The sequence below is a fragment of the Madurella fahalii genome (assembly GCF_045866475.1).
Source record: "Madurella fahalii IFM 68171 DNA, scaffold_1, whole genome shotgun sequence".
NCBI lineage: Eukaryota > Fungi > Ascomycota > Sordariomycetes > Sordariales > Madurella > Madurella fahalii.
In genome coordinates this window covers 9399992-9412196 of record NW_027263971.1, presented here as the reverse complement: position 1 = coordinate 9412196, position 12205 = coordinate 9399992, and positions in this window count along the sequence as shown.

Sequence of the window (12205 nt, the reverse complement as noted above, 5' to 3'; positions counted from 1 at the left end):
ACGTCTAGGTGCTCCTACTACTAATCCTCTACTTCCCTGCGCTTTGTTAGTCTATCCTCTATATCCATGAGGCTTATTTGGGCCACGAAATGATCGTATTTCTCCCTACTTAGTGCCTTCGTAAGATTGTCCACGATTATCTCAGCGCTCTTCGTATACTTGACGTTGATCACGCTTCGCTGAACTTCTTGTTATAGCCAGTGGTTATGGATATCAACGTGCCTTAGGCTCGTCTTGAACATTACGTACTCTGCGTTTACCAGTCGTATTGTCTGCATATTATTACATTCTATCGTGATATACTCGTTGTTGAGGGAAACACTTAGATCCTTTAATAGGTGGCTTATATAGAGTGACTCCTTTACTACCTACGAGAGAGCGAAGAGCTTAGCCTCTATAGTAGACGTCGTTACTGTATTCTGCTTATTTATACACCATCCTATCATCATACTAAACAGCTTTATTATATATACCTGGGAGCTCTTGCGATCAAGTATATTATCTGTAAATAACACGTCGCTAGCGACTTAGAGGCTATCGCTACCTCCTATCTAGAGTACTAGAGAGCTTATTCTCTTAAGGTAGAGCAAAACTCTATCGGCTACCTTGTTATAAAGTGGTCCGGGATTCGTAACGAAGTGTACGAGGTACGAGATCGCGAAGGCAATATCCGGGTATATAATTACGGCTGTATATAAGATTGATCCGACTTTACGTATATATCAGTACCTCTCGTTATAGATAGCGCTCCTATTATATAAGAGGAGTTTATTACAGCTTAAAAACGTCGCTATAAGTTATTTTGATCGTATTAGGTTAGCGATCTTATTAATATATATATAGATTGGGATAGCCAGATCAGGTATTTCTTATAATCCCTTAAAACTTCGATCTCTAAGAACTACTATAGTAGATTTCCTCCTATTAATTTATATTATATATTAATCCCTACAATCAGTCTAAAGGTAGCCTTTTTCAGGCGCTCGAGAAATGCTATAATGATATCATCTATATATACGAAGATAATAATCCCGTTCTTTATAAAGGTATATAGCTTATAGAGAATTAGATTAAATCCTATTACGACTATAGTCGTTATAAACGTTTGTTACTATAGAAGTAGTAATCTTTATAATCTATAAAGGGCTTTTCTGAGCTATAAGATAGTCCTCCTTTTATAGTATCTAGGTGCTATATATATAAATACTATCTAGTCAAGATCTGTATTAACGAAGGTATTGGATACGTCGTATTGCAGGAGCTCTAAATCGAAGTATACGACAATCGCTATAATTATATAGAAAGATCTCCTAGCGAGCGTTATAGTATATATCTCTTAATCCGAGTCTTTAATCTATTAATCGCCTCTTACTATAAAGCATGCCTTCACTTTGGTAAAGATGCTATATTTGTTGAACTTATATATATATACCTATCGGCAGTCGAGGATTTTATACCCTATCGCCTTAGCTTTTCCAACCTCGAACTAGGATTCTATATAGTTATAGCTCTCGAGGTAATTGTACTTAGCTTCTTCGAATTACGACTCTAAGGGATAATCCTTGAGATCGTAGTGCTTGTTAGGTAGCTTGTTGATTAGGTAAGGCACACAGTGAATGATAGAAAAGAAGGAAGGTGAAGAAAAGACTTCAAAGTGCTTAATTGTTAATTCTATCTAAGTGAGAGAAAGCCGTACTTATTATAGATTTGATCTTGTTAGCCGTTTCGGCCTTCGGGATAATTGGAAAGGGGGCTTATTGTAGATCACCTGCTTACTGTGGAGCTAATTTTGAAGATCTCCTTGAATACGAGATTCCCCCGCTCCACAGGTGAGATTATAGTGCGTTTAGAGATGCTGGACCCTGTTCCGGGTGCCAGTGCCCTATTTCGGATGCCAACGCCCTATCTCGAGTGCCAGGGCTCTGTTCTAGGCGTTGTGGCCTTGTTCTGGGCGTTGTGGCTTTATTCCGGGTGCCAGAGTTCTGTTCCAGATGCCGAAGCTCTGTTCCAGACGTTGCAGCCTTGTTCCAGGTACCGTACCCTTGACCTAGGTGCTGTATTATTATAACGAGAGTCCCCAGACGAAGGTCAGGAGGACCCGCTGAATGATGCTGGATGATGTCACGATACAGGATAGATAAGAACCCCGTAAGGGAACTCTCTCACACGGGGCACTTCTGATCCGCAAGGATCAGTCTCTGTATAGTCAATAACAATAGGAGGCTGTTCGTAAAGCTATCGCCCACTGATCGAACCCTTTTCGGTACTGAGAGATTGTAGTCCATCTCCCTTAACGTATTCCCAGAACAACCCCCTTTACAATTCTAATCCTTCTGTTCTACCGTTAGCCGAGATGGCACCTACGATAAGTACCTCCCGTAAGCTGGGAGTAGAGTCGAGTCCAGGGGAAAACACCCCCCAATTACCTACAAATCCTATACGCCTTCATCGGTCGGAATTACTAGGATTTCGACCTCGTATATCTTCGTATACCCTTTCGGACTCCCGGGTTCCGCATCAAGCTCCTTACTATAATAACCTATTGGAATTAACCCGTCTTCGGATATAGTAATTGGAAGTGCTGAAATAACTGCGAGAACAAGAAGAGGGTTTACTTCGGAAGCTAGGTATCTTACTAGGCAAATCCTCACCGAAATGCAGGCGATATCGTTCTCCTTCAGTAGGTTCTAGTGACTATAATAAGGACCGAAAGGCGATTAAGGTAAAGCATCTGATTCAGTTCCCTGATAACACTACCCATCGACGCTGTTTAGAATAGCTCCAAGATCTATAGCAAGTATTTATAGGAGACCCGAAACGGTTTAAAACGGGTATAAACCAGATCCTTTTCACCTTAGATTAAATAGAAGAACGTCCTCGCAATCGATAGTACAGTCATTACAACAATCTTCCGATAGATATACGATAAGAGGCCGAAAATAACTGGAAAACATTTGAAGATTGGATACTAAACTGTATTCGAGATCTTATAGATCAAGAATCTACTATTACAAAGCAGCTTAATGATACTAAATAACGAGAAAACTAGTCTCCCTTAGACTTTCATCAGTACTTGGAATCCCTTAAAGCCCAATTCCCGAAGCAAGACGAAAAGGCTTGTACCCTCACCTTTTATACAAAGCTTTCGTCTATAATTAGTAACTATATCGACTTGTACGTCTATAACAAGCTAGAGACTCGGGAAGAGATAGTCAAACTCGCTATTCAAATTTAGTATAGTTTCTAGTACCGAAAACCTCAGGAAGCCCCTAAACATTCGTCCTGAAATCCTTCTTACTCTTCTCCTTCATCGTGTTCTTCCCTAACCCACAAATCGTTATTTTATCCTCGAAGAGCATTATTATCCCGTTATTACCAACGAAATATATAGTCAACGATACTATATACGAAACCTGACGATTACCTTACGTCAACCCCATTTCATTTTAATCAGCTGAACCCTATAGACAGTTAGGGAAACCCTTTAACTTGTTTTGTTTATAGCAGTAATACCCATTTCGCCAACGACTGCCTATAAAAAGGAGTATCAATGAACAAAACCACTAGGTACCCCAGTCGCCGAGGTAGGGGATCGTATCCAAATCGGCGGGGAAACGGCAGATACCGGCGGATATGAACCCCGATTACGTCGGTAAAGACGATATACCAGGGGTTCCAGTCAAAGAACGAATATATACTTCTGCAACCTTGTTGAACCATACCCCTCAATCTATTATAGTCGATCTCGATACTGGAGTAGAGATTGATATTGTTAGTCTGGAGTTCGTAAAGCAGAGAAAACTCCGATAGATCGGGATGCAATTACCCTATATTCGGTTTATAGACCATTATATCGTTGAAGCATTTGGTATTTATAAAGTTCCCTTGGAACTGATAGACTACTAAGGAATTACTAAAAGAATATATATTTCTTATACTGCTATTAATTACCCCCTTATTACAAACGATTCCTTTGTTCTTCTTGGGATACCAAGTTTAACATTCTATAAGATCTTATTATACCTAGAAGGGAATTTATAGTAGTTTATAACGGAATCGGAGCGTATTCGGATTGAAAACCTGAAGAAATTCTTAAAAATATATCGAGGAGAAGCTTGTATTTACTCCTTGATGTAGTACCTAGATGTACCGGAGGCGCTTTTTCTAGAGGAGGAAGAGGAGAATACCCCCCGAAAACCTGAAGACATCCCTCCTGAAATCTCAGACTTTACGGATATTATAAACTCTAGTAATATAGATATTCTGCCTTCTTTTAAAAGTACTGATTATACTATTGATCTACTTCCCAATACTATTCCTCCTATTGGACCTCTTTACTCTCTATTACGATATAAACTTTCGATTTTGGAGGAATATCTACGCGAAAACCTAGCGAAAGGCTGTATTCGTCTATCCTAGAGTTCAGCTGCAAGTCCTATCTTATTTATCCTAAAGAAAGATAGTACTCTATACTTATATATGGATTACTATAGACTTAACCGGATAACGGTTAAGAATCGGTACCCTTTACCGTTGATCTTAGAACTCTTAGACCGAGTATCCGGAGTAAAGTATTTTACGAAGTTGGACCTAAAAGAGGTATACTACCGGATTCGTATCCGAGAAGGAGATGAATGGAAGACGGCTTTCTGTACCCGATACAGTCTGTTTAAGTATCTTATTATACCTTTTAGCCTGATAAATGCTCTTATGACCTTCTAAAGTTATATTCAGATTACTTTAGGCGGGCTACTAGACGATTATTATATATATTATTTAGATAATATTTTAATTTTCTCCCTAGACCGGGAAACCTATACGACTTACCTCCGATAAGTCCTAGAACGCCTAAAACAAATACAGTTATACTATAAGCCCAGTAAGTATTCATTTTATCAGGATAAGGTAGAATTTCTAGATTATATTTTAACTCCCGAAGGTATCGGCATAGATTCGGCACGAATTCAGACTATCTAAGATTAGCCTGAACTACAGTCCTATCGAGATATCTAAGTTTTCTTAGGATTTTACAATTTTTACCGTCGATTTATTCGAGGTTATTTGGAGATTACATTACTATTAAGTAATTTGCTAAAGAGGTTACAGAATGGACGAAAACCGGGAACCCTCTAATTAGAGGCCGAAAAGTATATAGTATTCACATAGCTTAAGAGAGTATTTCAAGATATACTAGTTTTACATCATTTCGACCCCGAACTCCCTATTATCATTGAAACAGACGCCTCTGACTTTGCAATAGGAGCTGTCCTGTTGTAGGTCCCGAAAGGGGGCCGAAAACGTCCCATTACGTTCTAGTCGGCAAAGTTTTCTAGACCGGCCTAGGACTATAGAACTCCTGATAAGGAGATAATAGCTATTATAGAAGCCTTCAAGCATTAGTAACACTATATTAAAAGAAGTCGCTATAAAGTCACTATATTTTCGGATCACAATAACCTATAAAGGTTTATAAAGCAAAACCGATTGAACGGCCGACAGGCTAGATAGTATATATATCTAGTAGGATTTGATTTCACTATCAAGTATCAGCCTAGGAAGCGAAATCCGGCCAATAGCCCCTCGAGAAGACTAGATTACGAGGATAAAGAACGTCCTAACAGACTCGAGTAGATACCTACTTTTAAGAGCAAAATTACTCGGGTAAACCGGATTAGAAAGCTAATTATAGAAAGAAACAAGATTGCCTATTACATAGAAGAGAGTAAATTAGCTCGTACAAGAAACCCTAGTAAATTAGCCAGTACCTAGGTCGGAAAGACGACCGCAGAAGGGGTTAAAAGAACCCACTGTATACCAGAGAATAGCAAAGATACTAGTATACAGGACCCTAGTAAACTAGCTAGTTGGAAACTCGAAATAATAGATTGTCCCTCAGAAGTTACTATAGGATCGCTAAGTATTTACCTACCAGGACCTCAGGATTACCAAAAAGCCGATTGGCTTAGACAGGAACAAATTGTTACTCATTAATATACAAAAGAGTATACTCGACTAGAAGCGGTTTATACTACAGAACCGTCGAAATCTATAAGAGAATTGATCCTAGAGTTACAAGCTACAGATTCAGTGACTCTGAAAATCAAGGAAAGGCTAGTAAGTCCAGCCCAAAACTAGAGAGTTTCGCCCGAATAGGCATTTAGATACGAGCAAGAATTACTATATTAAAGACGATTGTTCGTCCTAGCAGAGTAAGCCGTTAAGCAGAGTTACTCCAGCTTTTTTAAAACGATCTGTTAGCAGATTATTTTAGTATCGAAAAGACTCTCGAACTGTTATAAAGAAAATACTTCTAGTATAGTATAACCAAAGATATTAAAGACTACTATAGAACCTGCTATACCTACCAAATCAATAAGATAAGACGGTATAAGCCATATAGATCACTCGAATTGTTGCCGATTCCTATACGACCTTAGAGCGAAATCACTATAGACTTCATCGTAAGTTTTCCTATAGTAAAGAGTCCTGATAGCTCTAAGAAGGACGTAATTCTAGTGGTTGTCGATCGGTATACGAAGATAAACCGATTCTTCCTAGTATCTACCACTATTACCAGCCAAGAATTAGCAGAGCTTATTTATAAAGAGATTAAATTTAAGTATAGCCCTATTAATAGTTATATCAGTAATCGAGGTTCTATTTTTATATTATAGTTTTAAAGCGATTTATATTACCTATAAAAGATATATAAGTAGCTTTCAACTGCTTTTTACCTATAAACCAACGGGCAAACGGAACGAGTAAATTAAACACTTATTTAATACCTCCGTTACTTCGTATACTAAAACTAAATTATCTAGATAAATCTCCTCCTAAAAGCAGAATTTGTTATTAATAGTACTGTCAATTCTATAATCAAGATAAGTCCCTTTGAAGCACTAATAAGTTATTAACTTCCGATTTCCTGCTATATCGAGGGCGATATATAAGAGAGGAGGATATCTAATGCAATTAAAAGAATTGAAAAACTTGCTGAACTGAGAAAATAGTTAGAATAAAATTAGGCTAAAGCTATGGCAGTCTAGAAACGATATTACAACGAGAAGTATATGAAAAAGGAGTTCAAGAATGGAAGTTTAGTATTGTTATTAACCTGGAATTTGAGATTCAAGTTACCGACGAAATTGATGCCCAAGTTCATCGGTCTATTTCGTGTTCTAAACCGAGTCGGATCGCTGGCTTATCGTCTAGTACTCCCGGATAAGTACGATCGTTTATATAATGTATTTCCTGTATTAATGTTAGAACTGTAGTATAGCCGAAAAGGAGATAATTCGTTTGTAATGCTGATACCAGACCTTGAGGACGACGGAGAGTAGAAAGTTAAAGAGATTCGAGACGAGAGAAAATTCTAGGGTAAAACCTTCTTTTTGGTCAAATAGGCAGGCTAGCCTTCGGAGTATAATCAATAGGTGTTAGAGGAAGATATAGCAAATTACTAAAGTTAATATCGTAATTTCGAAAAATATATGAAAACCAGCGAAAGTATAGACGATAAGACGTTAATTAATATCTACCTATATTAAGCTATATCTCGGAGTATCCTAGATGCTAACCCCAACCTAAATAAAAGAAAAACCTCTTGAAAACAATATAATATTCAAAAAATTAAGGTCGGTACCAATACTAAGTCCGGAGCTACCTCTACCCAAACCTACTAGGCATCCTCCTCTATATTAGCGGCGACCTCCTCCTTTACTGCATTAAGGAAACGGCGTTTAGTACCCGACTAGCTTATAAAACCAATATCGCCGAGCAATAAACGAGTAGTAGACCGCACCTCCTAAGCACGTACCTCGGACTTATACTATAAAAAGTCAGTGATAATACAGTGGAAATATAGTAACTGAGACTGACCTCGATATTATAGCTGCAGTTCCGGCTAGGGCGGGACAACTGCTATAGACGGAGTTAGCTATAAGAAGTAACTAGGGAGTAATAAGCTATATAAACTTACTATCGAAATATTAGCGACTTATATACGAAAATAAGCCGAAAGATAATACTTACAGAAGACGGCTTAGTAGTACTAGAAATACCGAATTGACGGCGATAAGCGGTTTCGGCGGCGTCAAATGCCCTGACTAGGTCTTTAGCGGTAGCGGTGATCTTCTTGCAGCTATAGTACAAGAGAGTAGACATAAGAGGGCGATTACCCTCCTCGTCGAGTTCGCCTTCGGCGTCCTCTACGCGATAGTCGATAACGGTATAAACTACGTCAATAAGAATTATAAGGTCGACGGAGTCGCCAACTATTCTAACTACGGCCTACGATCGTCAGCAAATCGCCTGTCAATCCTCTATAAATCGAATACGAATTTACCGGAGCGCATAACTCTTTCTTTACATTGCAATATAAGTAATGCAACGACGTGGACTACTCGAACGAGTAGATAATAGAGAGAACCTCGCTAGAGCGAGGGTTAGTGTTCTTAAGCGCAGAACGAATGCATTTTATACACGGAGTAAGTTCGGCAGTAGAGGCGGCAAGGACGTCTATCGCAACGGAAAGATAGCCGAAGCGATGCCGAAAAGAGAGAGATTAAGAGAGAGAGAAAGAGAGGGAGGGGAGGACGGAGCAGGTAGCGGACTATATGCAAGAGCCGGGTGAAAAGCGAACGAAGCGAAACATATAGAAGAGGGCCTAAAGAAAGAAAACTTTTAGAAAAGGTAGGAAAGGAGAGGGGTATTTATACCCGAGGAGAAACGGCCAATACATATCTACAAATTTGCAACTGTATATAAGCCTTGCGATTAAGCAGTCGTATAATCTTCACACGTTTTGAAGTTGCAAGGACAACACATAAGTTCGGATAGAAATCCAGACGATTCGGCTGTAATTCGGATCTCAGACCTGAACCGGGAAAGTAGGACCTCGGAGCCGCGAACCCCACTATAGCCCGACAACCGACCGAACTTTTCCCGAAAACCTCCCGACTATAAGACGACTCACTCCTTACCCCAAACCATCGTTTCTCCTTTCCTACTATACAGCTCATTAGAGTGGATGGACTATAAGGTCCACCGGTTTAACACTTATCTATTTACACGGCTATGAACAGCACTCGACGTACACCTGATATCCACCCGATGTCATTCCAAGTCTTACCCCCTAAGTTCAGACGATCCTCAGTGGTAAGGAACCTGAGGACAGGTTCCACAGAGGGGAGGATAATTTGTAACGAGAGTCTCCAGACGAAGGTCAGGAGGACCCGCCGAATGATGCTAGATGATGTCACGATACAGGATAGATAAGAACCCCGTAAGGGAACTCTCTCACGCAGGGCACTTCTGATCCACAAGGATCAGTCTCTATGTAGTCAATGACAATAGGAGGCTGTTCGTAAAGCCATCGCCCACTGATCGAACCCTTTTCGGTACTGAGACATCGTAGTCCATCTCCCTCAACGTGTTCCCAGAACAACCCCCTTTACAATTACCCTGCTCGAGCTATTTAAAGGTAGCGAGGAATAAGTATAAGAGTAGTGCGAAAGGGTCGATATCGAGCTAGAAGAGTAGTATTACGAAGTAGAAGCTATTATCGACTACAGGGGTTCAGTGAGAAATAGGTAGTTCCTGATTAAATGGAAGGGCTATCTACCTAAGGATAATACCTGGGAACCCAGGGAACACTTAGATAATGGACTACTATTGAGGGTATACGAAGTAAGGTTCGTAAAGGCGTAAGGGCAGTATAGAGTATAAGTATATAAGAGTATATTAGGTAAAGGAAAAAGCTTCAATTTATCTAAGGGCATTAAAAAACCTATGAAAAACCTATGCCTAAGTAGCGCCCTATCTACTCCTCTTTACTTTCAACCTTAGTATCACCCACCTCTATAACAGGGGCAAGGTGGTCTGCGATACGTGAAAGCAGCGCCTCTATATTGCCCAAGCGCTTCTAGATGTTGGTCAAGACTGCGGTCTGCGCCTCCAATAAGAGGGGGAGCTTAGGAGCAGTGCCCGAAGGCGAGGACAAGGAACCGGTAGCAGTAGGGACAGTGAAAGACGAACCTATAGCAATGCTGCTATTACAGCAGAGGCGTAGTATACGACTAGCGCGGTTAGTGCTGGTATAGTAGGCGGCAACCTCGGCAGACCGGGGCCAGGGGGCAGAGAAATCCTTCAGGGCGTATAGGATGGCATTGCCAGTCTCCTGGACCTCCTCCTCCAGACTAGCAACCTGAGGAAAAGCACTGTTAGTACAAGAAACATATAGCTAAGAAGTAAAAAAAAAAAAAAAAAAAAAAAATTTAATTTATATCCTTACTAATGGCAGGGAACTCTATATAGTCGAAGGCCTCTATAAACCGGACTACCGTATTCAATATATCAAGGGGGACCTAAAAACAGTTAGATATTGCTAACAAGTGCTGTAGGAGCAGCGTAAAATAAGAGGGGGAGGACCTACTAGCAGGCAGATATAGTTGTAGTACGTACAGCGGAAATAGCAGGTACTGGAGCTCTTCTGGTTCTTATAGCTGGTAGAGGGACCCTTCTTTAGTATATAGTAGAGGCACGAGCGGCAGCTGTATACAATTAGTAGGGAGCTAGCGGCCGAGGGAGGAATACTTACGGAATGACGTAGTAGGCGCCTTCGGTAAGCTTGTTACAGGCCTTAGAGATATTGGCGGCGGGCGGGAAGGACAGAGTGATATCGTCTTCGGCCTAGAGAAGTAGGTTAAGAGCACCGAATATAGGAAAAGGGAGGACCAGAAACCTACTGAGGAGCTAGAGGATGTAGGAGCGGCCTTAGACTTCTTAGGGGGACCGCTAGGCTCTTTATCATCTTCAGCCTGAGAAAGGATTAGTATATATAGAGACTGCGTAAGAGCAGCGAGGGTGCTATTTACAGGGCGTTTGTCCGATATAGCGGACTAAATAGAGGGGGGAGGGAGCGTAGAGAGCAGAGCGAAAGAGCAGAGCGAGAGCGGCGAGGGCAGGGACGGCAACTACAACGCACTAGGCAGTTAGTAGACCGAACTACAGAAGCGTAAAACAAGCGGCAGAGAAGCGTAGAAGGTACAGGTGAAGGATAGAGAGGTAAAGGAGTAAGAAGGGTATAACCTACAAGAGCAAGACTATAAGGAAAAAGAGAGGAAAGGAACTAGAGGGAGGAATGCTCTCCTTATACCCAGAACTAGGGGAGGCCCTACTTTTTCTAAAAATAAGGCTAAAGATCAGTATAAAGGAAGTTCGAGATAGTTGAGCCGGGACGACTACGATAAGCAAGGGTAGAGCTGCCTCCCCGCTACGACTATATAACCTGGGTGCAATTACTTTATACTACCTACTCTAACTTCCTTTTCTCAGTGAAAACCCCCTCTCCCCCACTTCTGAGTTATTAAGGCTATACGTACACTATTGTTGAGACCAAGGGAAGGTAACAATATACAGCCAAACAATCGCTGTACTATACAATGTAGTAATCCCGATACTTCCGCGCTTATAACTCACAGTATCTACGCAACAACAAGCTCCGGCGGCTGCAAGTGCCTACACGGCGAGGAAGGCAAGGAAGGAGAGATGATGCGGCGGCAACTCGAGGACCGCGAAAAAGCACTATAGATGGCATCCTAATATCCAGTACCTCGAGCGCTACGCAGGGCAGGCAACCACACAGCTAGTACGTATAAGGCCTGCAAACAAGATTGTCGACAGCATTACCTACGAAGGGGTACGTAGGCCGGATAGCTCCTGAGGGCAGGAGCCCGGAAGGAGGGAGGCTCTATGAGGACCGACTGGATAAGTGTAAAGGGGTTGTTCTGGGAACACGTTGAGGGAGATGGACCACGATGTCTTGATACCGAAAAGACCTGGACCAGCGGGCGATATCTTGGTGAACAGCCTCCTATCAATTATACAGAGACTGATCCTTGCGGATCAGAAGTGCCCCGCGTGAGAGAGTTCCCTTACGGGGTTCTTATCTATCCTGTATCGTGACATTATCCAGCATCATTCGGCGGGTCCTCCTGACCTTCGTCTGGAGACTCTCGTTACAATAAGGTTGGCGTAGACATAGGACGGAAGCCCCGAAGCCATAGCGCCGGCGGGGTCGCAAAAGCAATAACAACGCTAGGCTAGAAAGGCAAGGATATCGCATTAGAGGAGCATCGAAGGAGCATACAAGCAAGGTCGATAACAGGGCAGCGAGTGGGGTAAGTGAGCCCAGACGCTGTCATCG